This window comes from Antechinus flavipes, chromosome 3, assembly GCF_016432865.1.
Source record: "Antechinus flavipes isolate AdamAnt ecotype Samford, QLD, Australia chromosome 3, AdamAnt_v2, whole genome shotgun sequence".
Classification (NCBI taxonomy): Eukaryota; Metazoa; Chordata; class Mammalia; order Dasyuromorphia; family Dasyuridae; genus Antechinus; species Antechinus flavipes.
The window spans coordinates 634,909,306-634,936,750 of NC_067400.1; the positions used below are offsets into that span (position 1 = coordinate 634,909,306).

Sequence of the window (27,445 nt, forward strand, 5' to 3'; positions counted from 1 at the left end):
TCTTAGAGGCCTTCTGAAATCTTGGTTTCAGTGGAGAAGTGCAGGAGGCCAGGGCAGCCACCACAAAGCTGATGAAGATGGAATGAATCTGTCTTTCCTTGGCTCCGAGAGCTTGAGCTCCCACTTCCAGTCCGTTTGTCTTCTCTGGCTCTGTCTCTGAGTCTTTCAGTTCCCCAGGAGAGCCACCAAGAGCCTGACCGAAGATGGAATGAATGTGTCTCTGGGTCCCTTCCAAGTCTGTGTCTGGTCCTTCTGTGTCTATCTCTAGGTATGACAGGCCTTGGTCTCATGGGGGAAGTGCAGGAGGCTAGCCACCATGGTGCTGTGAGATGAAGTAAATAAATCTGGCTCTAGATCCTTTCCGAGTCTGTGTCTGGCCCTTCTGAATCTCTCTGTGAGCTCTTCTGAATCTGTCTCTGGCTCTAACTCTGGCTGAGTTTGTCAAAGCTTTATATGCTCTATTTTGAGTATAAATCAATCATTATATCACTAGGAAACCATTATTTGTTGTAAGATTAAATCAATCATACTGAACTAGAGAACTATTGATCACCATGCTAAACTAGATAACCATTATCTCATAAATTCCACTGAATTAGCACCTTGTAAGAATCTTTGTTTCAAGTACAGAGTTCTGGCCCATAACACTGGAGCAACATTTCTGGTGCATATTTCATAGGACTTCAGGGATGGGAGGAGGCAGATGGAAGCTTCTCTCTGCTCTCCATGTTTATACACTGCCTCATAATTCTCCTGCTTGGCCCTTCTGACTATGTCACTGTTCACTTCTACTTCTAGTGAGGAAGGACAAAAGTTATGTGAGAACATTCAGGATAAGAGCATGAAATAAAGGACAAGGGAAAGGAAAGAAAATGGAAGCATGAAGAGGATTTGAATAGGTTTGAAGAAATGCCAAAAACTGTACTGGAGATGGGGAAAGTTGAAAGGAATTGAAAGGCTTCCTGGAGTTTGAGTAGTAGTAGGAAGGGACTCTGGAAAGACAGAAGAGCTCTTCTTCCAGTGTTTAATGGGCCAACAGATACAGAAGTAGTTATGGTTTATCAGTTTGTTGGTTTGTTTGTTTGTTTTATATCTTGCTCCAAAGGAGAAAGCCAGGAACAATGAAGAGATAGGACAAATAGTGCAAATTGAGGCTAAAAGGATCCCTTTGAGATGGTAAGTGTATTTTCTCCATTTGTACTTTCCCTTCATGTTCTATCACTCAAGGATAATTTGATTATTTCTTGCAATATTGTGTCAAAGTTCCTTTTTTGGTCACAGCTTTCAGGTAGGCTAATCATTCTTATATTTTCTCTTCTTACTCTGTTCTCCAGATCGGTTTTTCTAATGTTTCACATTCTGTTCTATTTTTTTCATTCCTTTTTTATTTTGTTATGTTATTTTCTGGTCCCTTATAGGTTCATTGGCTTCCCCTTGCCCAATTTTAATTTCCTAAGAGTTATTTTCATCTTTGAGACTCTCTATCTCCTTTTTCAGTTGGTTAACTTTTTTTTCACAATCTTCTTGTTTTTTCTTGGATATTTTTGGTTTTGTTTTGTTTTTCTCATTTGATTTTTAAATTCTTTTTTGAGATCTTCTATAAATTCTCTCTGGGCAGGGAAACATTTCAAAGAATTATACTACTCACTGAATATGCTGGTTCCTTCTTTTGCCGAGCCATGTCTCAGCAGCACAGCTGAGCCTGGCATTCCTAATCAGCAGAGGTTCCCTCAGTCTTCCTGGATTCAGACCCTTGATTCCCCACACTGTCTGGGAGGTGAAAGTTCCTGTGATTGGGACTGAGTCTCCTGCCAAACTTAACTAGCCCCAGGGTTCTTCACTTGCTGTTTCTGTGGAGCTAGCCTGGAGCTGTTTGCACTTCACCCAAGTTAAACCTCATCCTGGGGACTTTCTTCTCATCTTCTGTTCTCAGAAGGAACACTGTTCTACCAATCTTTGTTTTTCACAAGTCTACGTTCACTCTGAGGCACAAATTTGTTCTCTTTGTGGAGAAAATCTGGAGTCCTCTTCTACCATCTTCCCAGAGTCCTCCTACTAGCTTTCTTTTTAGTAAGGCTTCCTAAGACCCATTTGACTTTATCTTCCAGAATGTCTAGCTCTAGATCAGTAGCCATACCATCCTTGTTATCAGTAATAAGAGATTTTTTGTCTGCTTCTTTTGTGTATTTTCACCATCTTTTCTAAATCTCTTCTGCTCCTGTTAACCCCCTACCATTTTTGTCTTTTATCTTGTCCATTTTTGCATCAAACTTGTCCTTGAAATCTCTAATTTTCTTGAAGAGATCTCTTGTCTATCCTTCTCTATTGTTTTCTTCTTTTTCTTTCCATTGCTCATTTAAGAAAACCTTCTTGTGTGTCCTTGCTATTCTCTGAAATTCGGCATTCCTTTGGGCATATATTTAATTAATCTTTTTCCCTTCCATTTTCACAGGTCAATTCTTTAAGAGCCTGCACAGCTGTGGATTATAACATCAGAAGGAGTTGCAGGGCAGCCTTTGCTGACACAGGGGTTGTAGACTAGGAATGAGATAAATTGAAGGCAGAGGGAAGAGGAGAAAAGGCAGACAATGCAATGGCCACTCAGTCTCCTTGTATCATCCTCTCACAAGAGGAGATCCATTCAAGGTTGGCTCTCCAAGCAGCCACTGTTAGCTGGCTCCCGTGTATTTCAACAGCTCTTCCATGTATTCCAATAGAACAATGTCTCATTTTGCAAACTATTCATCATGCCCATGTTGGAGTCATTAAATTTATTTCTTCAAGGCAAGCATTATTTAACATTACATAATCTCTTAGCATTATGAATTTGTTGAGAAATGATTACAGTCACCATCATCCCAACAGGTAGAACATGCCTACAAGATTCAGCATTCATTTATGTCTAAATCACAGGCTTAAAAGGATCTTTCCACAGTAGCATCCAGAGTATGACTGTCAAAGATACAATTAGCGTGTTGAGTAAAGAACCCACATTGGAAGCTTTCCTTTGGGAAACAGCATAGATGCCGTGTGTCTCAATATTTTTTTCTATTAGCTATAGCAATTAGAGAGTGAAAAGTAGGAGAATAGGGATGCAGAGGAGGAGGCAGAATTATCACTGTTTGTCAATCATATATGGGTGAATTAGAAAACACCAGATGATCTCCATCTCAGCATTGATCCCATGGGAACAGACCCTGGTCCATCCCCTTCATCTTCTCTTGGTACATGTTGAATGTTTCCATTTGAGTCACTTTGAAGTAGTTTTTCCAGTCTCCACAGATTCCTGTCACATATGGAATGAGTGCAACAGGTGGTAGGGTCATGTCCTTAGTGATCATTTTTTCCCATCCCCTTCTCCCTCCCTTTTTGGCTCAGGAAGAAAAAATGGGTAGAGTGCAGTGACTGATATATATGGGACAGCACCCTCCTCTGCAACCAGTAAGTTCTTTTCTTCACCATTCATGTAATATTGACAGGAAGTCTTACCTCTTCCTCTTATTCCTTCTCTGCTTGTTTTTCCTCAGATGCAGGAAAAGCTGGGAGAGATTTTCTTGGATATTCATGCATTCTATTTCTGAGTGTGTCATTGCATAAAAATATACTACTGTCTATTACAGAGAAGGAACACATTTTTTGGCTGCCTTCTTTGTGTCCAACTGTTTTGGGATTCACATCTTCTCTGATTCCTAAATGTCATGTTGGGGGTGGGGGGAGCAGGAGAAAACCAGCTACTTAACTCCCTTTTGGTCCTAGACCATTGCTTCTCACCTTTTCTCATCATCATAGTATTGAGTGGTATAACTTCTCTGTTTTCCAGCATATGGTTTTTCATGACTTGGAAAAAAGTATTCTCCATGACTGAATTGATTTCTTCCTGACTCAGCTCCTTTTCCAAGAATTGGCAAACTTTTCCCACACTGACCTTAAGATTCTTGGAAAAAATACCACACCCTATGATGGTGGGGGTGAAAATGTTACAGAAAAGGGAAAGAAGAGAAAGGGAAAGGCCAAAAGTGATAAGGAAAACAGAGTAGAGGTTCAAGATGAAATAGATAAAAAGTGAATGGAGGGTAGGAAGAATGTTGGGAAGAAAAGTGTAAAGGTAAGAGAAGCAGAAACTGGGATTTTAGATGAAGAGAGAAGGAAGAGTCTGAAGGGAAAGATTTGAGGGAAACAGAAAAAGTACTAAGTACAGGGAGAAAAAACATTGGAGTGGGTTCTAGGGTGTAGTGGGAGTGGGAAGGAGGACAAGCTCTGAAGCATGAATGAAAAAGATAATAAAGTAGGAAATGAAAGAAGGAAAAGAATTTGGAAGTAGTATAGGGAATAGAAACAAGAGGCGAAATAAGAAATTATGGTGAGTGAATGAACATCTGATGTGGGAAGTAATATAAAGAGAGAAAGGAAGAAAAGAGAAGTGAAGAAAATGAAAAAAGAAGAAAACAGTAGGAAGAGATAAGGAGAAAAGGGAAAAGAAAATAGGAGAGCTGGAGTAAAAGAGAAGAGAAAAAGGGAGGAATATAGGAAAAGACAAAGGAAGAAACAGCAAATAGGAGAGATGGAGAGAAAGAAATTAAGTGAAAATAGAAAGAAGAGTTGAAGAAAAAGAAATAAAGGAAAAGAGAACAGTAGGAAGAGAGGGAGGGAAATAAAAAGGAAAAGAAAATAGGGAGAAGAATTGTACGGAAAGAAAGAAAGAAAAATTGGAAGAAGAGATGGAGGGAAAGAAAATGAAAGAGAAAACAGGAAAAGAAATTGGAGCAAAAGGAAAAAAGAAAACAGCAAGGAGAAAAATAAAAAGAAATAAAAAAGAGAAGAGGAGATGGAGGGAAAGAGAAAGGAAGAGAAAACAGGAAAAAAGGCAAAGAGAAAGAAAGAAAACAGGAAGAAAGTATGAAGGGAAAGAGGAATAAAGAGCAAGCTGAAAGGAGAGTTTGAATTGGGGAAGTTAAGGGATGCTGAGTAGATGAGGACAAGTGAAATATATATTATTAGGAGATGGAGTGGTTGAGGAGAGGAAGGAGAGAGGGGAAAAGGATTAGGGAAAATAGGGAGAAGAAGACCAGTAGGATAAGGTCATAAAGGAAAAGAAAAGAGGACTCTGAAGAATTTTTTTTTAAGCTAAGATATGAAGAGGGAAGAAATGTATTAGATGAAGAGGAGAAGGAAGATAGGCAAAGAAAGAGAAAAGAGTTATGAACAAAACCATAATGAACGGAAAGGAAGGATGTTAGGCAGGAGGGAAAGTAGATATGAATGGTGGGTAAAGAAAAGCTGAAGAAATTCCTGGGAAGAGAAAAGAGGTCCTTCTTGCTCGGGATTCTGGGAGCATCTCCCACCAAGTTCCCAAACCACACAAAGAAAATCAGCCTCATGTGGCTTTCACATGGAGAAGTTTCTGACACATATGGAGATATCCTGCAAAGAGCTCTTGAGTAATGCCAGGATTTCCATGGAAGAGATTCCAATTGAGGGGACATGACTGGACCAGAGGATGGACCCAGGATCAGAACTGGCAGGTACTATAAAGCACACTTGATGGTTTGGTTTTTTTAAACAAGTTACTGCATCATATGTTGGTACTTTCAGAACCAAACATCTGGTCTCTCTGAACTGGGACTCATTTCTCCTTTCTCTTTCTCAGCTGCTCTATTGATGAAGTTTCTGACATGGTTTCTCCTTAGGTTTGTGTGCTCTGTCTTATTCCTAGATGTTTGTGCCTGCTTTCCCCTCATTCTTGACACTGAAAATTCAATGACATCAGTCACCGATGAAAAAGAGCCTCCATATCTTGGTTTGGGGCATTTGTTCTGACTTTTCCCCATGCTTCAAGTTGTCAACTGTCCATTCTTTCTAACCTCCTTGGCTTCTTTAATGTACAGCAAGACTTTCCCAAGCCCTCTTAATCCTATCACCTTCTCTTTTCTGAGTATATCCAATTTATGGCACAGTCCTATTCTTGTTCATAGAAAGTTGTTTGCACATTTTCCCCCAATTAGATTTTATGCTTCTTGAGGGCAGGAACTTTTTTTTTTTTGGCTTCAGATTCCTAAGAATTTATTATGTATTCCTAGCACTTTGCAAAGTAATTGGCACATAATACTTCCTTAGAAAATGTTTTTTTTTTAAATAATGCAGACAAGATTAGAAGGGAAGCAATAAACTGGGAAAACATTTTTACAGTCAAAGGTTCTGATAAAAGCCTCATTTCCAAAATATATAGAGAATTGACTCTATAAGAAATCAAGCCATTCTCCAATTGATAAATGGTCAAAGGATATGAACAGACAATTCTCAAAGAAATTGAAAGTATTTCTAGCCATATGAAAAGATGCTCCAAGTCATTATTAATCAGAGAAATGCAAATTAAGACAACTCTGAGATACCACTACACACCTGTCAGATTGGCTAAAATGACAGGGAAAGACAATGTGGAATGTTGGAGGGGATGTGGGAAAACCAGGACACTGATACATTGTTGGTTGAATTGTGAATACATCCAGCCATTCTGGAAAGCAATTTGGAACTATGCTCAAAAAGTTATCAAACTGTGCATACCCTGTGATCCAGCAGTATTACTACTGGGCTTATAGCCCAAGGAGATCTTAAAGAAGGGAAAGGGACCTGTATGTGCAAGAATATTTGTGGCAGCCCTCTTTGTAGTGGCCAGAAACTGGAAACTGAGTGAATGTCCATCAATTGGAGAATGGCTGAATAAATCGTGGTATATGAATATTATGGAATATTATTGTTCTGTAAGAAATGACCAGCAGGATGATTTCAGAAAGACCTGGAGAGACTTACACGAACTGATGCTGAGTGAAATGAGCAGGACCAGGAGATCATTATACTTCAACAACAATACTATATGATAATCAATTCTGATGGATGTGGCCCTCTTCAACAATGAGATGAACCAAATCAGTTCCAATAGAACAGTAATGAATTGAACCAGCTTCACCCAGTGAAAGAAATCTGGGAGATGACTATGAACCACTACACAGAATTCCCAATCCTTCTATTTTTGTCCGCCTGCATTTTTTATTTCCTTCAGAGGCCAATTGTACACTATTTCAAAGTCCGATTCTTTCTGTACAGCAAAATAACTGCATGGACATGTATACATATGTTGTATTTAACCTACACTTTAATATATTTAACATCTATTGGTCAACCTGCCATATGGGAGAGAAGGTTGGGGGAAGGAGGGGAAAAATTGGAACAAAAGGTTTGGCAATTGTCAATGCTATGAAATTACCTATGTATATATCTTGCAAATAAAAAGCTATAATAATAATAATAAAAGAAAATGTTTTGTTTTTCTGACTGTTACAATATATTTTCTTTAGTTATGCACAACTAAAATATATGCAAGATAAATATGCAAGATGTATTGGAAATAATTTAGAAAGGGAAGGCAGTAACATTAATGGAGACCCCTTAGAAAGATGAAAAGGGAAAAGAACCTGATGAAGTTCCTCATAGTTTAGGAGCAAGAACTTCTCCGAATTTCTCATGGTTAGCCACTTTGTGATGTGATCAATCCAGGACCCATATGTCACTGGGAAGGGAATTGGGAAGGAGAGATGGGAGCCTAGGTTATTTCTGTTTCAGATTAATAAGGTGCTTACTCTGCCTTAGGTGTTGGTCAGAATGAGAATCATCGACAAAGAAATAAATTTTGTTCTTAGTTTACATTATGTATGTCTGTGGGGTAGGGGTGGATAGGTGCATGGTGGGGAGGGAACTGAATTCCTAGTCACAGAAAACTATGATTCAAGAGAAGGCTAGCTAGGAGAAGAGAACTGAGAAAGTCAGAAGCTCAACCAAGAACTTGGTTTGGGTGCTGTCTTAGCCTGAAACATCTCAGCAAGAGGAGAGGTTAGGTTGGGTCTCCTGAAGTAAATGGTCCTTTTTTATGGATGAAGTAGGGGAACTAAAATGATTTACATTTCAATCCAGGCCCCAGTTGGTTTCTAGCACTAGTCTTAGTTTCAAAAGGCCTGGGCTCCAATGAGTGTCAGCTCTGAAAATTTCTTGATCATATAGTCTTGAAAAAATCACTTTTGCAGTCTTCACTTCTAATACTCTTCTCTAAGGTGGGAGAGGCAGTCATTGCCCTATCTATATTGCTGAGCTGTTGGAAGGAATGTGCCTCACCAGGAAATGGAAGGACATCAATTAAATAGGGATTTTCATCATGATGGCAAAAGGGTGTGGAGAAAATAGAGAAAAGTGATAAGGAGGGGAAATAGGATGCAACTCCATCATTCCTTCTTCACTCACCATTTCTCTGCAGGACCTCTTCAAAGAAATGCTCAAAAGTTGGACATAACAGGTAACATGAAATCTGAGTTCTAAAATGGTATAAAGATACAAGGATGTCCCTTGGATTCCTGGCAACATACGGGATCTGAAAGAGAAATTGGAACTTTGGGTGGTTATCACATCCATTTTCCTTCCTCATGAAGCATCTCTAGCAGGGAGAACATTTGACCCAATTTTTGGAGCTGCTTTCTCCATCCATTTCTTCTATTCCTAGTCTTTACTACTGTGCTGGCAGGTAGTAGGTGCTTAATAAATATTTTTTGGAGGTTGATTAAATTATCTCTGTCAATTGCTATTACTGGATAAACTGCTTCTACTGACTATTTCCCCAGCTATAGAGGTCGGAACTTTGAAGAAATATACTTGAAACAAGGTGTTAACTCGGTGGAATTGATGAGACAATGGTTATCTAGTTTATATATACTTAGTATTTAGTATGGTGATGTAATAGTTCTACAATTGACGTAATTGTAATAGGGTATTTAAACTGAGGACAAAGTCAGCCACAGACATTCTATCTTTGATCATCCTCTTGGCGGCTCTCTTGCTTCCAGTACTAAAATCAGACTGGCAGAGGAGACTGGATCAAACTATGACAGACACAGACTGTGAAGAGGACAATAAAGACTTTGGACCTTATTCCTGACTATTCTCATGGTGATTATTCTGCTGAGACCAAGGCTGTTCCCAAGGCCCTCCAGAAAGCTAACCCGGGCATTACACCCAGCTGCATGTAATTACTCGGTAGAGTGGATCGCTCATTTTGGTAGCTTTTCATACTTCTGCTATGATCATGGGAACATTTACTCACTCTCTGGGCCAGATTGCTTTTTCCTAAATGTGTTCATAATGTCAGATCCTGGTACTCACCAGAATTAAAAACCATCTCAGAATTAGAGTTATACTTAAATTTTGCCAAAATTGTAGACATGACTCTTTTGTGGGGAAAATAATTTCCTCATTCATGACTTGAGTTTTTGACAATGACAATGTCTTTCTATTAATACAAAACAGGTATTCACCATAATGACACTATTAGATATCAAACATAGCCATTTACTTAGCAATAAGGAAAAAGAGGGAAAGGAAGGGAGTAAGCATTTATTAGGCAATGGCTTAAAATAAAGGCATGATGATATCCTGGCTGAGGATGGCGTTCAAATAAAGAACAGATAGTAATGTGTATGATAGGAATCTTGTAATGTAAATTAAAATAGTTTTCAGCTGAAAGGTATGGGAAAGAGAAATATCTTATAGAAGGGATGTCTGTTCTGGAAGGAGTGGAAAGTCTATATAAAGAAATTGTAAAGACACAAAGGGAGACAATTCTGGGGGTTGATTGAATGCTTATCGGATGTTTCATTTGATTGACTAAGGGATAATGTTCAGAAGAAGCAGATGAAGATGCTCTGGATATATACTAATTAACACATTTAAAAGAGTGCAGACAATGCAAACAAGGACAAATCACAGAGAATGTACACTAAAAGTCCATGTGGGCCCAGATGACATAATCAGGGAAAATGGAAGGGAAAGGCAAGGGAAGGAAGTTGTCAGGATATTCTAATATCTTCAGTTTGCCTGAACAACTTGTCCAGAGATCTTCTGGAGAGTGTGGTGTTCCACACAGTAGAAATATTAGCATCTCCGCAGAAATCCCAGACAGTTACAGTTCTCCTGGAAAAGTGGTTGGACACAATATGTGACAGCCTTGGTGTACTTCTTTTTCCAGCTTCAGCCTGAAATTCCTTCCTTTATATGTTCATCATCTTCTCCTCTTCAGACTTTTTTCTTTAATTCCTTCTTTTCTTCCTTTAATAAAAGTTGTTCTTCAGAGAGCTCTAGCATTGTTGAATAAGAGAGGCAAAAGGGAAGAGAAGCAGCCATCCAGTCAAACCCATAAATTATTGAAATATTTGTTCTTTTAGGGCCATCTACTTTGTTTTTCTTTTGCTCCTCCTCTTTCCTCTTTGTCTCCTGCTTTGAGTTCTCTGATTCACAGCCTGCACACAAATATGGTTCAAGTACATGATAAACTTATTCTAAATTACTTGAAAAGTATTAAAGTGAATTTCTCAGCTGCTTCCCCTGATAAGTCTAACATTACAATTTTATTTTGAACCATGGAATTGCAAAGGAATTGTTGATGAATAAAATATTAGTGGCCAGAGCCAGATCTTGCAGATCTCTTTTTGTTTAATGAACCAGAAATTAGAGTTTTCCCAGAGTGCTGAATAGCCTGGGAAACAAAGATCACTTTAATGACTATTAAGAGATGAGCCAACACAACAAAACTGACATTTCTACCTAAATTAATTTATTTGGGGCTATATAGACAATTATTTAATAAAGCTAGAAAAAATAACAAAATTCAGTTGGAGGAATTAAAGGTCAAGAATATTCAGGGCATCAATGAAAAAAATGTCAAGGTAGGTGGCCTAGTCATATCTGATCTTCAATTTCATTATGAAGTGGTAATTATCAAAACACTTTGCCCCTAGCTAAGAAATAAACTGGTGGATCAGTAGAATAACTTAGGTATACAAGACAGTTTAGTAAATGATCATAGTAATCTAATACTATTTAGTTTTAGTTTAATCAACCCAAAAGATTTAAGCTTTTTGGACATAAATTCACTATTTGATAAAAACTGCTGGGAAGACTGGAAAATAGTATGCCAGAAACTAATTACAAGCATACATTTCACACTGTATACCAAAAGAAGGTTAAAATGTATACATAGTTTATTCAAAGATGGTGATACTAGTAGCAAATTAGAAGAGTGTGGAATAATTTAACTGTCAAATCTATGGAGAATGGAAGAATTTAATATGAAACAAGATATAGAGAGCATTACAAAATGTAAAATGCATAATTTTGACTCTATAAAAATGAAAAGTTTTTGCACAATCAAAACCAATGCAACCAAAATTAGAAGAAAAACACAAAAGTAGGATAAAAATTTACAATGAGTATCTATGTTAAAGACCTCATTTGTCAAGTATACAGATAAAAAAATTATAAGAATACTAGTAATTCCTCAGTTGATAAATGTTTAAAGGATATGAACTGGTAGCTTTCAGACAAAGATATCAAAGCTATCTGTACTCATATAAACTGTTCTAAATCACTAGTGATTAGAAAATTCAAATGAAATGACACCTGATATTTATCAGATGTGTATGTTAGATTAGATCTATTATTAGATTATTATCTATCTATACATATGTGAGAGATGTAGAAGACCCTTACCCAGAATCATTACTCAGAGATCACTCAGTAGAAGGCAGAAAAGTTGTTTATTGAAAACCTCTGGAAGATGACACGTTCCATCACTGGATAAGAAAGAGAAAGCTCGCTGTAGGAGGACTAAAGAAGTAGTAAAAATACATAGCTTTTATACAAGAAATTACATCACAAGTAAAAGAGCATTGAGAAGGGGAGGGGAAGGTATCTAATTGGTTGTTGCTATTTGGAGAGATTGGAATGGAAGATTTCTGTTTCCCTGAAATCTCCTGATTTCTAGGAAACAGAAAGTCAGGCCTTCAAACTTAATCAAGCAAACAGTGGTCCAGCTAATAGACTAAATATCGATAAATGTCAAATACCAAAATGACCAAATGTCATCAGTTCAGGTTAAGTAAATATGTTTCTAGCTGGCCAAGGCTCAAGTAGATATGAGCCTGCACATATTATACAGGTCATAGAGGAGACACAGAAATAATAAAATACAGAAAAAGAATTCATACATTCCTGTAAGTTCTTCACTTTATCTACTCCCCACACATAGATACATCAGAAAAATAATAAATGTTGGAGGGGATGTGGGAAAATTAGGACATTAATGCATTGTTGGTAGAGTTGTGAACTGATCCAACTATTCTGGAAAGCAATTTGAAACTGTTCCAAATACAATATAAAATTGTGTAGCTTTTGATCTGACAGCGACACTATTAGTCCTGTATCTAATAGAGATAAAAAAAAAAAGGGGGGGGGGAAGAACCTATTTGCACAAAATTATTTATAACAACTCTTTTTGTGATAGCTAAGATTTGGTAAGGGTATGCCCATGAATTGGGGAATGCCTGAACAGCATGTGATATCTGACTGTAACGGCTTATTATGTGGTATTATATGGTAGATGCCAATCAGGATAATTTTTAAAAACTAGGAAAGATTTATATGAACTGAAAGAAACTGAAGTAAGTAGAACAAAGAGAATATTGTATTAAGTCACAACAATAAAACATGATGAAGAAAGAAAAGACAGCTATTCTTAGCAGTATAGTGATCCAAGACAATTATGAAGGACTCATGATAAAAATACTATCACCATTGATAACCAGGATGCTGTGGCTCTTGATCTAGAGCTAGACATTCTGGAAAATGAAGTCAAGTGGGCCTTAGGAAGCCTCACTAAAAATAAGACTAGTAGGAGGACTCTGAGAAAATGGTAGAGTAAGTAAAAATATTTCAAGCACTCTAGATTTCTCCAACAAACCAAAGAAATTTGTGCCTCAGAGTGAACATGGATTTGTGAAAAGTAAAGACTTATAGAAGAATAATGGTCCTCCTGAAAAGAAGAGATGGGAAGAAAGGCCCCAGCATGAGATTTAACCTGTGTGAAGTGTAAACAGTTCCAGCCTAGCTCCACAGAAACAGCAAATTATGAATCCTGGGGCTAGTTAACTTTGGCAGGAGTCTCAGTCATAAGAACTTTCACCTCACAGTGTGGGGAATCAGGGGTCTGAGTGGAAGACTGAAGGAACCTCTACTGATTAGGAATACCAGGCCCAGCTGTGCTGCTGAGACATGGCCCTGCACTACAAAGAACCAGCATACCAGTGAGTGCTTTAATGTCTCTCTACCCAGAGAGAATTTATAAAAGAACTCAAAAAAGAATTTAAAAATCCAATGAGACATTGAAGAAAAACTATTAAAAATCCAAGCAAAACAAGAAGATTGGGAGGGGGGTGCATTAACCAACTAAAAAAAGAGATACAGCATCTCAAAGATTTTGAAAAAACAATAAAGCTATAAGAGACCCAGAAATAACAAAATAAAATATAAAGAATGGAAAAAAATAGAACAGAATGTGAAACATCATATAAGAAAAAGAGATCAAGGAGAGAAAATATAAGAATAAGTGAGCTACCTAAAAACTGTGACCAAAAATGGAACCTTGACACAATAGTGCAAGAAATAATCAAAGAAAATTATCTGTGAGTGTTAGAACATGAGGGAAGGGTAGAAATAGAGAAAATCCACTTATCATTATCTCAAAGGGATCCTTTATGGAAAACACATAGGAATATTATTGGCAAATTTTGAGACCTCCAGATCAAAAAGAACATTTTACAAGAAACAAAACAAAACAATTCACATTTGCTGGAGTCCCATTTAGAATTGTACAGGACTTTTCAGTAGCTACAATAAAAGACCACAGGTCTTGGAATAATATATACCAGCAATCAAAAGAACTAGGCCTTTGGTCAAAAATATCATATCCAGAAAAATTATCCATAACATTGAATGATGTTCAATTAATAATGGACATTCAATGAAGTTGTAGAGTTTCATAACTTTGTCTCATTTAAACCCAAATTTAATAGAAAACTTAACAAATAAGAGCCAATATCAAAGATTAATTTCAAGGAATTTAACATGGGCAAGTCTTCTATGTTTTATACCTGGAAATGTATAACATATGTTTAAGATTGACATCAGTAAATGAATAGTCCAAAAGAAAGATTGTGGCAGAGCTGAGTATGATCTGATTCTAAAAAACAAAATTCTTTAGGTAAATATAAAATAGTAATAAGTACAGTAGGAAATAATACAAATGAGGTGCAGAGGAAGAACAGACACAGAAGCATTAGAGGGGAAGGAGATATATATAATTCCATGAAGGTAAAGGACCTTCCAAAAATCTATAAAGAAAGGGTTAAGGGAATAAGATAAGATGGGATATAGAAGAATGTGTAGATTTATGGCAGTGGGACAAGATATGCAGATTAATGGGCAAAAGATAAAAGATAAAGTGAGGTATAGAAGGGTGTGTAAACAAGGTGTGTAGATTATTGAGAAGGGAATAAAGAGGGGAAAAAATTGGTAGCACTGGTGGTCTTCTGAAGGGTGTTTAGATTAACAGGAGTGAGATAAGATGTGTAAATGGATAAAGAGGAAGGTAAAGGTGGGAGGAGAAGATAAGGTAGGGATCCAGGAACAGGGGGAGGTTAAGTAATAGTAAGGCAAGTTAAGGAGCAGAATTAAAATAGAAAAGTTAGCAGGGATAGGGAATAAAAGATATATACAAACACCACAACAATGGCCAACCATATTAGTATTGTTTAAATGTTGATAAATGCAAATGTATATGTATATATACATTTTTATATTGTATACACACTTTATATACAGACACACACACACACACACACACACACACACACATATATATATATGTGAGGGTGGGTGTGAACATGTGGATGTGTTTAACTGTGTAGTCTGCTTAGGGGAGGTGGAGGGAATGAAAAGGAAAAAAAGAATAAAGTAAAAGTACACAGTACAAAAGAATAACCTGCAAGGGAACAAAGAAAAGATGGACACTCATGAATATAACTCTTCTATTATTATATATACTTTCTTAAAACAGAAATTTATTGTTATATATTTTGAATCCTCCCGGACATTCTGCTGGACACATGATAATATTTTTGCTTGTTTGCTTTTTAATTTTCCTTTTCTCACTTTTTTTCTATTTTGTCTTTTCTTATTTTGCATTTAGTTCAATTTTTAAGATTAAAAAAATAACGCTAGTGGAGGTGAATGAATTCTAGCTGAGCTGCATAACATCTTCAAAGATGATGCTCAAAGTATTGTTTTCAATATGCCAGCAGATTTGGAAAACACAACAGTGGTCTTATTGAAGAATATCAATTTACATCCCATTCTAAAGAAGATCAGTGTCAAGAAATGTTCTAAGTGCCAAACAATAGTACTTATTTCATGTTTCATCAAATTAACCTTAATATTCTACAAAGTAGGCTTTAGTAATGTGTAAAATGAGAATTACCAGAAGCAAAGACAGGCTTTCAAAGAGTCAAAGTGTCTACAGACCAACATTCACTGCATTATGGAGAAAGTAAGGGAATTCCAGAGAAAAATCTACTTATGTATTGAAAACTTCACCAAAGCCTCTCATTGTGTGGATCAAAACCGAATTTGGCAAGCCCTCAAAGAAATGGGATTTCTTACTTGTCTCCTGAAGAAACTCTTATGTTGTCTAAGAAGCAACAATTAGAAGTGAACCCTGAACAACTAATTGGTTTAAGATTGAAAAAGAAGTACAACAAAGCTGTCTGTTGGCACCTATTTATATAAATTATAGCTAGAATGCATCATGACAAATGCTGAGTTAAATGAATGAAAAACTGGAATTAAGGCTCCTGGGACAGTTATACAATCTTAGATATGCAGACAATTCTTCTCTGATGGCAGAAAGTGAAGAGGAATTGTTCAACCTGTTGATGAGGATGAAAGGAGAGAGTGTAAAGACTGGCTTGGCATTTAACATAAAAGTAATTTATATCTTGGCAACTGAACCTATTACTTCCTGGTAAACAGAGAGAGAAGAAATGGAAGCAGTGACAGATTTTGTATTCTTAGACTCAAAGATCACTATAGACAGTAACTGCAATCCTGCAAATAAAAGATATTTGTTCCTTGGAAGGCAACCTATGGCAAATCTGAACTTGTATGCAAAAATTGTATTGTCAAAAACTATGGTTTTCTAGTAGTAATGTATGGCTATGAGATTTGGGATTTAAAAAAAAAAAAGCTGAGTGCTACAGAATCAATTGTGAAATGTGATCCTGAAGAAGATTTTTGAGTCTCTTAGACAGCAAGGAGATCAAATCATTCCACACTTAAAAAATAATTCAGATTATTCACTAGATGATTAAATATTGAAGCTGAAGCTTAAATACTCTGGCCATCTAATGTAAAGATGGGCCTTGTTAGAAAAGAACATCATTTGGGGAAAGACTGGAGGCAAAGAAAAAGAAGGCAACAAAGAATGAGATGGATAGGTAGAGTCATGGAAACAATGAACATAAACTTGGACAGACCTCAAGGGATAGTAGAGGATGGAAGAGCCTGATATTCTATGGTCCATAATGTTATGACCAGGCCAACATGACTGCATGACTGAACAACAGCAAATGTGAAGTCTCAAGATCAGTATTATATTCTATAAGAGAAGGAAGAGAGATTAAGATGATAATGATGATGTTGAAAAAGGAGGAGGAAGAGGAGAAAAGAGAAGAAGGAAAAGGAGGAGGAAGGGAGAAATGAGAAGGACAAGGAGAAGAAGTTGTGAACATATTGATGACAAGGAATGGAATGAATCTGAGGAGGAAAGTAATCTTATGAGAAAGTTGAACCAAAGAAAAACCAAAGTCCAGTGATATATATGTAACTCTAAAGCAGTGTGGATGTAACCTGGAGAATTTCAGCATTGAAATAGCCCCAATAAAATCTTAATTTCCTATATTTTTGGTATGTTCTTGCTAGAATCAAAAAAATCAATTTTAGTTAAAGAAAAAAAAAGATAAAATGAACTTTAAAGAATCAGTTCAGGACATAGATTTATTCTACTACCAATTTTAAAAAGATGATTTCCTACTGGTTGTGTAGAGAACAGAACCTCCACTGAACCTGTCCATGTGACATCATATTGCTCTTGTGAAGTCATTTGCAATTCCACTGTTTTGAAAATTATCTGGACTATTCAATAAGATCAATATTGGACTAAAAAAAATAAATTCTTCTGAAGAACTGACCAAAGTATTTTTTTCAGTCCAGGACTTGAAATCAGCTGTCTCCTCACACTTACTATGTTTGCATTCCTTTGTTACAAAAATGAAGTGATTGGTACTAACCAACAAACAATAGCTATTTTAACATTTGATTGGAGAAAAGACTAATGTATGATTATCTGGAAGATGATACCTAATGTTCCTATCTAATCATCTATTTATTTTACTTTAATATTATCTAGAGATCTGGAAAAAATATTCATCATATGAATGACATTGTCACTGATATTAAAAAAAAAAAAAAAAGAATATTCCCTATGGTATTGCAAAAAATGGCCTCTAAACTTTTGCCTGAAAATCTCTAGAGTGGAGATTCTATCACTTCATGGGAAAGCCTATTCCATACCATGAAAGCTCCCATTATTAAGAAGTTGTTCTTAACATTTAGCCTCAATTAGCCCTATTGTCACATCTCCTAAAATTACTCCTGGATCTCTTCTGGGGCCAGGTATACCTAATCATTCCTATGTACGCTGGCCTTTTAGATACTAGAAGAAGAGCTCTTCTGTCTCTCCAGAGGCCCTTCCCACTACTCCTCATTCTCCAGGAAGCTTCCCAATTCCTTTCAAATTTGCTCTTCTCCAATCTTCAAACTTATCCAAATCTTCTTCATGCTTCCCTTTTCTTTCCTTTCCCTTCTCCCTTATCTTATGCTCTTATCATGAATGTTCTCCACAGGACTTTCACCTTGCTCACCAGAGGTAGAAGTGAGCAGTGACATGGACAGAAGGGACAAGTAGGAGAATTAGGAGGCTGTGTAAAAAAGATATTGAGCAGAGAGAGCCCTCTGTCTGCGTCCTCTTAAGGACCATGCCTAAGTGTGAAGGGGCAAGTTGATTCTCCTACAGCCCCCACAGCTGTGAATCATAACATACTTGAAGGAATTGCAAATCAGCTTTTCCTGAGAGATGTTGCCTGTGAAGTAGGAATGAAATAAATTAGAGGGAAGAGAGAGGTCAGAGAATGCACCTTTGTCTCAGTTTCCTTGTATCATTATCATCCTCTCACACGAAGGGATCTATTCTGCTGGTCAGAATTAGATCCCCAGCAGTCACTAGCAGCTGGCTCACATAACATCCTCCTATCCCTGAATTCCTATGAAAAATGGACCAGAAATATTCCTCCAGCCTCTCTCTGTCCCATCCTCCTTCCAAGTTCTAGATATGTTTCTTTCCATTTTACTCGGGGCCCTCATGTGCTCACCTTGGCCTTGCTGGTGAAATAGGACTTAGGGAAGAGATGGACTGGGAAATGGGAAGTGAAGAGATGGGAGTCTGCCTTGCTCTTGACCATTTCCATGTGATTTTTTATCTCTATCCAGGGCCAACATTTCCAATAAGGAACAGATTTAACCCAAGTGGGGTCCCCTTTTGAGGGGATCAGGCTGAAGATATGTATTATCCAATGGGTTTCTGCATAGAATAAAAAAAAAAAGATGGGTTAGGTTTTCATGATTATTTTTTCCACAAAATCACAGACACTCTGAAGTAGCAGAGGCTTCACAGATTTCAGTCTTGCCCATATTTTAACAAGCCAGTGGAAAACCTCCACAAGAGGAGGGGAAAGGACTCCCCAGCTCTACCTGAGAGAGTGCTGCTTACTAAATTGAGATGAAATTTGAATGTGCCTGGAGAGGTGGATGTCTACACCAAAGAGACTATGGTGATTCCACAAGCATCTTTGGAGCACTTATAGGGTGCCAGACACTGTGCTGAATATTAGGGATCAGAGGGAAGGCAAAAACTCAGTCTCTTACTACAAGGGGCTCATAATCTAAGGTAAGAGGAGAAATGTGAATAACTCAGTTCATATAAGTGACACAAAGAATGGATGCAGGGGATCTCAGAGAGGAAAGAGCAGGGAGTTGGGAGATTCAGGGAAAGCTTCCAGTAGAAGGTGATATTTGAGCTCAGTCCTGCAGGAAGCTGGGGAAGGTATGAGACCAAGATGAGGAAGAAGAACCTTTCAGGCATGGGGGAGACGGCCAGTACAAAGTCTAAGCTTAGTGTACAGTATATCTGTGTATTGTGATCAGAGTTGGGAGACACAAGCATGCGGTCCCAGAGTTCATGTTGCTCACTGTCATGGGCCCAGACAGTGCAATTCTGTGAAACATATGCCACTAGCTAGACCTACCTGGAAGTTTGCATGAGAGATGTAAAAGAGAAATGGCTGTCATGGGGAAGATCCATCCTTGATGGGACTGAGAAGATAAAGGCAGAGATTCCTAGTCCATAAAGGAGGAATAAGACTTCATGTGAAAAATGGGGATGGGAAGTGCATTCTGGGTCTTGAGGTATGCTCATGTAGACAAAGACATAGGAGGAGGGCAGCAGGGAGCATTTCTAGGGATAGCTATATCCCTATATAGCTATAGCACAGCATATGTACAAGTGCCCCTCGGCCCTGTGGGTCTGAGGACTTAACTTGAGTTTAATCCCAGTTGTACCATTTCCATGCAACCTAGGTGACCTTCCAGAGATCTTGGAGTGTTAGAGTTAATGAAGTATTGGATGTAGAGTCAGGAAGCCCTAAGTTGGAGTGTTGCTTCTCCCAAAGTCTTCTGCTGAAATGTCAAATCCTGTCTCAGTTGTAAGTCTCTCTGGAACATAGTGCCTTCCTAGTCTTCCTACAAGTGATTCTTTCCCTTACTATCACTGGTACTGACCTCTACTGACCTCTGGGAACAGGAGCATGAATCTAATCTGGCCCTTCTGGGCTGTCTTAAACACTTCTTTCTTTAAAAAGAATCAGGATACATTCCTGAGGGACAAACACAAGCAAAGAGGGACTGTGGTGTCAGGATTATCAATCTTCTCTGTCTCTTTTTTGGTAGTCTTATGGCTCTTGGCCAACATCTTTCCTTCTCTGTTGTTGGTGTTCAATTTTTAAAGTCTTAGCTGACCCTTTCTGTCACCATTTGGGATTTTCTTGGCAAAGATACTGGAGTGGTTTATTATTCATTCTCCAACTTATTTTACAAATGAGGAAACTGAGGCAAACAGGGTTAAATGACTTTTCCAGATAAACACAGCTAGGAAGTGTCTCAGTCCAGATTTGAACTCACAAAGGTGAATCATTCTGACTCTACTATGACACTTAAGTGTCCCAAGACATTTTGTTTATACCTTGGGTCCTTAATCTGAGATCCATAGATCTCCAAGGTTATCTGTAAAGAGATTTCAGAGAATCTATATAGTTGAAGGGGACAACTTTGTTTTTAATAACTTCTTACTAAAGTTTAGCTTTCCATCTAATTATTTCAAATTTTTATTCTGAAAAAGGGGTCTATGAGCTTCACCAAACTCCCTGCCAGAGAGGCCAGGGTGCACCAAAGTTTAGGAATCTTTGGTCACCAATGAGAAGGCTGGGCTACCTGCAGTCTAAAGTCTCTTTGTTCTTGAGGTCTAAGGCTAGAATGTGGAGGAACAGGAAAAAAAGCTCATCTCTTCTAGCCTCCTTCTGCATGTCTTGTTTCCTTCCCTTGTTCCTTACCTGACTTGGGGTAGGTCACTATCATGACATCTTTGTCCTGAAGCTCAAACTCATCCTACATTCTTTGAATATGTTCTACACCATGAAAACTGGGAAAGAGGGACTCACTTGAAAAATAGGAATTTCTTGGGATTCTCTATGTGGGCAGTTGACTTCTAGCTAGGTGACAGATTTCTCCTGGATCTTTGTCACTGCTACTCCTGTTCCTGCTGCTGTTTTCTTGACTGCCCAAGCTTCAGTCAACTACCCACCTATTAATTAACCAAAGGGAAGGTGGGAGGATAGAAGCTTTGGAATTGGATTTTCTTATGTGAGAATGATGAAAGCCAAGGAATCTAAATCCCTTGGGTCTTTCTGGCAAGACGTACAGCTGAATATGGGCACACAGGATCAGAACAACAAATATTAGCTGAACAAGACCATATCCTGAGTCAGTTTCTATGGCACATATAACTTTAGGTCTTCTGAAGTCATGTCATGGAGAAGAGAGGTCAGATCTGTTTGTTTTAGCTTCAAGGACAGAATGGAAAATAAATACTAAGGGTAATTGGGGCTACATGTCCAGAAACATTTTCTTACAATTATAATTATGGTTATAAGTTATTATTGATAAGGAATCATCAGCCATCAATTTTTGCAATGGAATAGTTTCTGATAAGCCATAGGAGGAGCAGAAGTACAACCAAATTCCCCTGAACTGTCGAATTATCTTTGTGGAGAGTTGGCTCCACTTTACCTGGAATGGTCTCACCTGGTTCATTTCTGAATGTGGCAGAGTTTAAGGGTGAAGCCATTGAGCAACAGAAGCCCATACATTCCCCTAATCTTGCTAGAGAGACCACCCTACGTTACCCAGCCCATAATAAGCAATTCTGGACAAATGACAAATCCTCTGTCCTCTATTGAGTAGCAACAAAGGCCAAGAAAAGGGAAGCCACTGCTTTCCAAAAGTGACCTTGTGAAGGACTGTTGTGGGGAATTTGGAGCCCTATAAGGCTATTGGTTGCTCCTTCTGACTATCCTCCTTCCCTCAAGCTGGTCTGTAGCCAGAAACCTCCAGAAAAACATGTACCTTGCAGGACTAAGGGGAGAAACTGAAGAACCATTTGCTTTAGGTCTCCCAGAGCTGAATGCAGCCTGGACTGGGTCATATTCATATAAGCAGCCTGGGACTGTGAGCATTTCCTCTGAAAGGTTGGAGGACGCTTTTTGGCATTTGCCTTTGACTGGTAAAGTTGGCTTAACAACCATTCAAACAGATATACTTGGATTTACCAGTGAAAGCAAACCAAAGGCTCTTTTTAAGAGTCATTACCATTCATCACAAATTCCTTTGCCTGCATCTCAGAGAAAGCCACAATTGTTTTTCAGTTTAACAGCAAAAGCAGTAAGTTCCCAATCAATAATGATTTCTACTGAAACATTTCATTGCTTTTTTTTTTTTTTGTAATTTGTTTAGCATATTCTGATAGAAAAAATCATCATTAAACATAAAGGAAATTATCATATTTACATTTACATAATGGGAATGAATTATAGTTTGCTCACAACCCAGAAGGGCACTGAAGGTAGTTGTCCTGGATAGATTATTGTGCTGCTTAATGTCAGTTCCAAGGCCTAAAGGGGAAATCTTTAAAACTGGGGCAGAATCTCTGCAGTCACTAGTATTGACACTAGGGAAAGCTCATGGCTCAGCCATTCAGAAGTCCTCTGGAGTCTTCCCAGGGACTCCAGAACTGTAGGTAGAGGTGGGGAATTGGGGTGAGGGTTGGAAATCTTAATTTCACTAACCTCTTACTGAAATTTGGCACTCTCGATTATTTCAAAAGCATGTTCTGATAAGGGGTTTATGGAATTCAGCAAACTTTCTACCAGAAAGTTCCATAACATATGAAAGTATAAGAACTTTTGCTGTCCAAATCTTTTGAGATTCTCCATATAGGAAGGTTTCTCCAGGATAGGTAACTACTTTCTCTTGAGTCTTTCTAATTGCTGCTCCTGATCCTGCTTTCTTGCCTCTGCCCCCATTCCACATGCCTATTCAATCTCCAGAGAGCAGAGTGGGTTCAGTAAGAAGGTTTAGAAGTTGGGGTGTCTGGGATAATCATGAACAGGGCCAAGGAATCTGAATCTCTGAGGTTTTCTGCAACAAGGAACAGCTGACCCTAAATACACAGGATAAGAACAAAACTATTAGCTCAATGATACCACTTCCCTGAATCAGTGCCCATGGCATGCATATGTCTTCAAAACTACTGGAAAACTGCCTTGGAGGAAAGAGAGGAGGCATGGCTATTTTGGTTTTAGGGGCAGAGTTAGAAAGGCTGATTTGGGCTGGATATCTGGAAACACTTTCTAATGACTAATATCATGGGTAGTGGTTATCACTGATATGCAATCATCATTGATTAACTTTTCCAAAGGTATAATTCCTGAAAAGGCTTAACAAGAACAGAAGCAGAACCACATCCCCTTGAACTGTGGACACACTTTCCCCTTTTGAACCCTCAGCCTTGGGCAGAGTGCACTTCAGGTTGTCTTTGCTGCTACTCTCATTTCCTCCAACCTGGTTCACTTGTGAATGTGACTGACCTAGTGGTGAGACTATTTAGCAATAGAAACCATTATATTCTGCCTCTTTTGCCAGAGGGATTATCTTGTAGCATTTTGTGAATAATAGGCAACTCTAGACAAAGGACATTATATGATCCTGTATCTTCTATTCAGTTGCAAAGGGAACCTGGGAAGAGGCTAAGCCTTGTTTTTATAAAGTGATCTAGATTTCTATTTTAGATAAAGAAATTGAACACATCATATATTGTAATGAGCCAGAACTCTGGAGAAAAGTAACAACTCAGTAATTGATAATACAATGGTTTTCTAGTTTAGCATGGTGATTAATAGTTCTCTAGGTCAGTATGATCAATTTAAGCTTACAACAAATAACCTTACAACAAATTTCCTAGTGATATTATAATTGGTTTATGCTCAGTATACTGTAATGATGTAATTTTAATACAGTATATAAACTGGGGCCTAAGCCAGAGAGAGAGAGAAGACTTGACCAGCTTCTGGTGGCTCTCCTGCCTCCTGCATTCCTCCACTAAGAAGACCAAAGCTCATCTTAAGATCCCGCATAAAGCTAGCCTGGCCCCAGGTGAAGGAGATAGACTATGAAGGAAATAATAAAGACTTTGGACTTTATTCCCGATTATTCTTATGGTGATTATTCTGCTGAAGCCAAGGCCCATTTGAGTATCTCTGGAGAGCTAACCAGAACATTACAATATATGAGCTTCCTAAAAAGAAAACACCAGGACCAGATAGATTTACAAGTGAATTCTATCAAATGTTTAAAGGTCAACTAATTTCAATATTAAATAAAATATTTGGAATAAAAGGCAAAGAAAGAATCTACTTTATTTTTCGAAACAAATATCATACTGATATTTAAACCAGGAAGAGTAAACACAGAGAAAGAAAACTGTGGGCCAAGTTCAATAACAAATATGAATGCAAAAATCCTAAATAAAATAATAGCTAAAAGAGTACAACAATATATGACAAAGTGGGATTAATACCAGAAATGCATATATGGTTTAATATAAGGAAAGCTATTAACATAATTAATTATATCAATAATAAAAGTAAAAAGTATGATTCTCTCAACAGATACAGAACATTTTTAAATAAAGTACAAATTACAAATTATTTTTTAAAAAAAAAACCTTTGAAAGTATTGGTACAAATTGATTTTTTTCTTAAATTGACAAAAAAAAAAAGCAACCCATTGATGGAAAACCTCTAGCTAGTATTATTTACAAAGAGATTAAACTAAGAAATCTTTCCAGGAAGATCAGGTAGGAAACAAATTCCTCATTGCCATCAATATCATATTAGAAATCCCAGCAATAACAATAAGAGGAGGGAAAAGATATAGAAGGAATCTGAATAGAAAACAAAATGATAAAACTTTCTCCTTTTATAGACAATATGGTATACTTGGAAAATCCCAAAGACTTAACTAAAAAAATAGTGGAAACAATAACGTAGGGAAAGTAGCAGAATGTGAAGTGAATCCACATTATTCTGCATCACGAACAAAACTACAAGAAGAAATTGTAAGAAATATTCCATTTAAAATAGCTCTAGATAATATAAAATACCTTGGAGCATGCTTGCCAAAACAAACCCTAGAAGTATATAAATAAATTACATAAAAAACTTTTTATACAAATAAATCAAATATAAATTGAAGAAATATTCAATGTCCATGGGTAGACAGAAGCAGTGTAATAAAAATGATAATTTTACTCAAACTAATTTATAAATTCTGATATGGGCCAGAACTCTGAACTTGAAACAAGGATTCTTATAAGGTGTTAATTCAGTGGAACTGATGAGACAATGGTTATCTATTTTGGCATGGTGCTTAATAGTTCTCTAAGTTCAGTATGATTGATTTAATCTTCCAACAATAATGGTTTCTTAGTAATATAATAATTGGTTTATACTCAATATAGAGCATATTAAGCCAAGCTCTTGGAACCAAAGAGAGAGATTCATTTCCATCATCAGTCAGGTGGCTTGGATTTAAAGCTAGAGAGGACAAGCAGATTGGAGGCTGAAGCATAAGTCTTCAGACTCAGATTCATTCATCCTATCTCACACCACGTTGGTGGCAGACTCTATTCCTGCACTTCTCCACTAAACCCAAGACTGTGGAAGGCCTCTAAAAAAGCTAGCTGAAGCCCCAGGCAAGGAGACAAGACTTTGAAAGAGATAATAAGGATTTGGACTTTAACACCTGGCTATTCTGGTGGTGATTAATGAACTGAAAGGAAGACTTCTCCAAGGACTTCAGAGACTTCCAGAAAACCGAACCAAGAACTTTACATTTTGGTGTCCAACATAGGGCCAAGGACCTACATCTGTGACCCAGAAATTAGGGTGAGTACAAAAATATGCAAGAAGGAAACTTTGTAAAGGGCTAAACTACTGCTAAAGCTGAAATGGGACAATTTTTTAGAAAACAGCCTTCTTTTCCACCTCAAGGAAAATGTATAGCTTTAGCGTGGTTAGACTCATAAAAAACCAAGGTTTGATTGTAACTTGGGAACAGATCAATGAACTTTTAGAAACATTACAATACACATCTCCTTGGTTCTCAAAGGAAAAAGAATTAGATCCAGACAAGTGGAAATTAGTGGGAGAGCAACTAAGTGAATACTACAATGATAATGGTACCAATTCAATTTCTAAAGAAACATTCTATACGTATAACTTAATGCAACTAGCTTTAAGGAACTATATAAATATTAGAATAAGAAAAAAAAAAGAAAAAAGAACAGGAGGGGGATGATACTAACAAACTAGGTGAAAAATATGAAGGATAAGATAAGAATGGAGTTAAGTACAATTCCAATGAAATTAAGGAATGTGGTGCTTCAGAGCAGGAGCCATTAGGGCATTCTCCATCTCTTGACCCTCCCTTCTCAATTAACCCTTCAAGAGTGGAGGGAGAAGGAGGAGGGGAAGGGGCAGTGACATAATCAGCACCACCTATGAAGAAGCCTATGACAAGATTACAAAAGGCACTAGTTAAAGCTAAAAAAGGACAGGATATATCTGATTTACAAATAAATGCATACTCTGTTATTGAAGAGTTTGATTCTTCAGATCAACAAACAACCCATTTTGACCTTATCTTGATGTATGGTGTTAAGTGTGGCTCAATGTCTAGTTTCTGGCATACTAATTTGCAATTTTCCCAGCAATTTTTGTTAAACAGTGAGTTCTTATCCCAAAAGCTGGGGTCTTTGGGTCTGTCAAACACTAGATTATTAAAGGTATTGGCTGTTTTGTGCAAGGATAATTTTTCAACATTAATCCTTGCAAAACCTTGCATTGCAAATTGTCCCTTCCTTCCCTCACCCCTTCCCCTAGACAGCAAGTAATCCAGTTTTATGTTAAACATGTAAAAAATATGCAGTAAATCAAATATATATATACAAATGATCATGATGCAGAAGAAAAATCAGATCAAAAAGGGAAAAAAGTATGAGAAAGAAAACAAAATGCAAGCAAACAACAACAAAAAAGAATAAAAATGCTGTGATGTGAACACACCCAATTCTTACAGTCCTCTCTCTGAGTGTATACAGCTTTCTTCATCACAAGATCATTGGAACTGGCCTCAGTCATCTTGTTGGAAAGAGCACTTGAATCCGAATTGATCCCTGTATAATGTTGTTGCCATGTACAATGATTTGTTCTGCTCACTTCACTCAGCATAAGGTCATATAAGTCTTGCCAGGCCTCTCTGAAATCATCCTGCGGGTTCTTTCTTACAGACTAATAATATTCCATAACATCCATATACCATAGTTGACATTCTGCATTTGATTTTGAGGTTTGTACATCCTAACATATAGTCAATTTTTTCTAAGTTCCATAAAATGCTGAGAAAACTGTAAACTCCTTTTTGTCTCCAATTTTTCCCTAAGATCTATCATATTTAACTTTGCTAACATTTTATTTACCTTTTTAATTTCTTTCTTATTTATTTTATGGTTTGATTTATCTAGTTCTGAGAGAACAAGGTTGAGATCCCCCACTAGTATAATCTTGCTGTCTATTTCTTCTTGCATGTATCTTAACTTCTCCTCTAGAAATTTGGATGCACCACTTGGTGCATATATGTTTAGTACTGATATTGCTTCATTATCTATGGTACCCTT

General features: G+C 37.4%; 1 pseudogene; it reads right to left on the minus strand.

Moving 5' to 3' along the window:
* Positions 1-1,419: 1,419 nt before the first annotated feature.
* Positions 1,420-21,499, minus strand: LOC127557690 (3-beta-hydroxysteroid sulfotransferase-like; annotated as a pseudogene).
* Between the last annotated feature and the right edge of the window lie 5,946 nt (positions 21,500-27,445).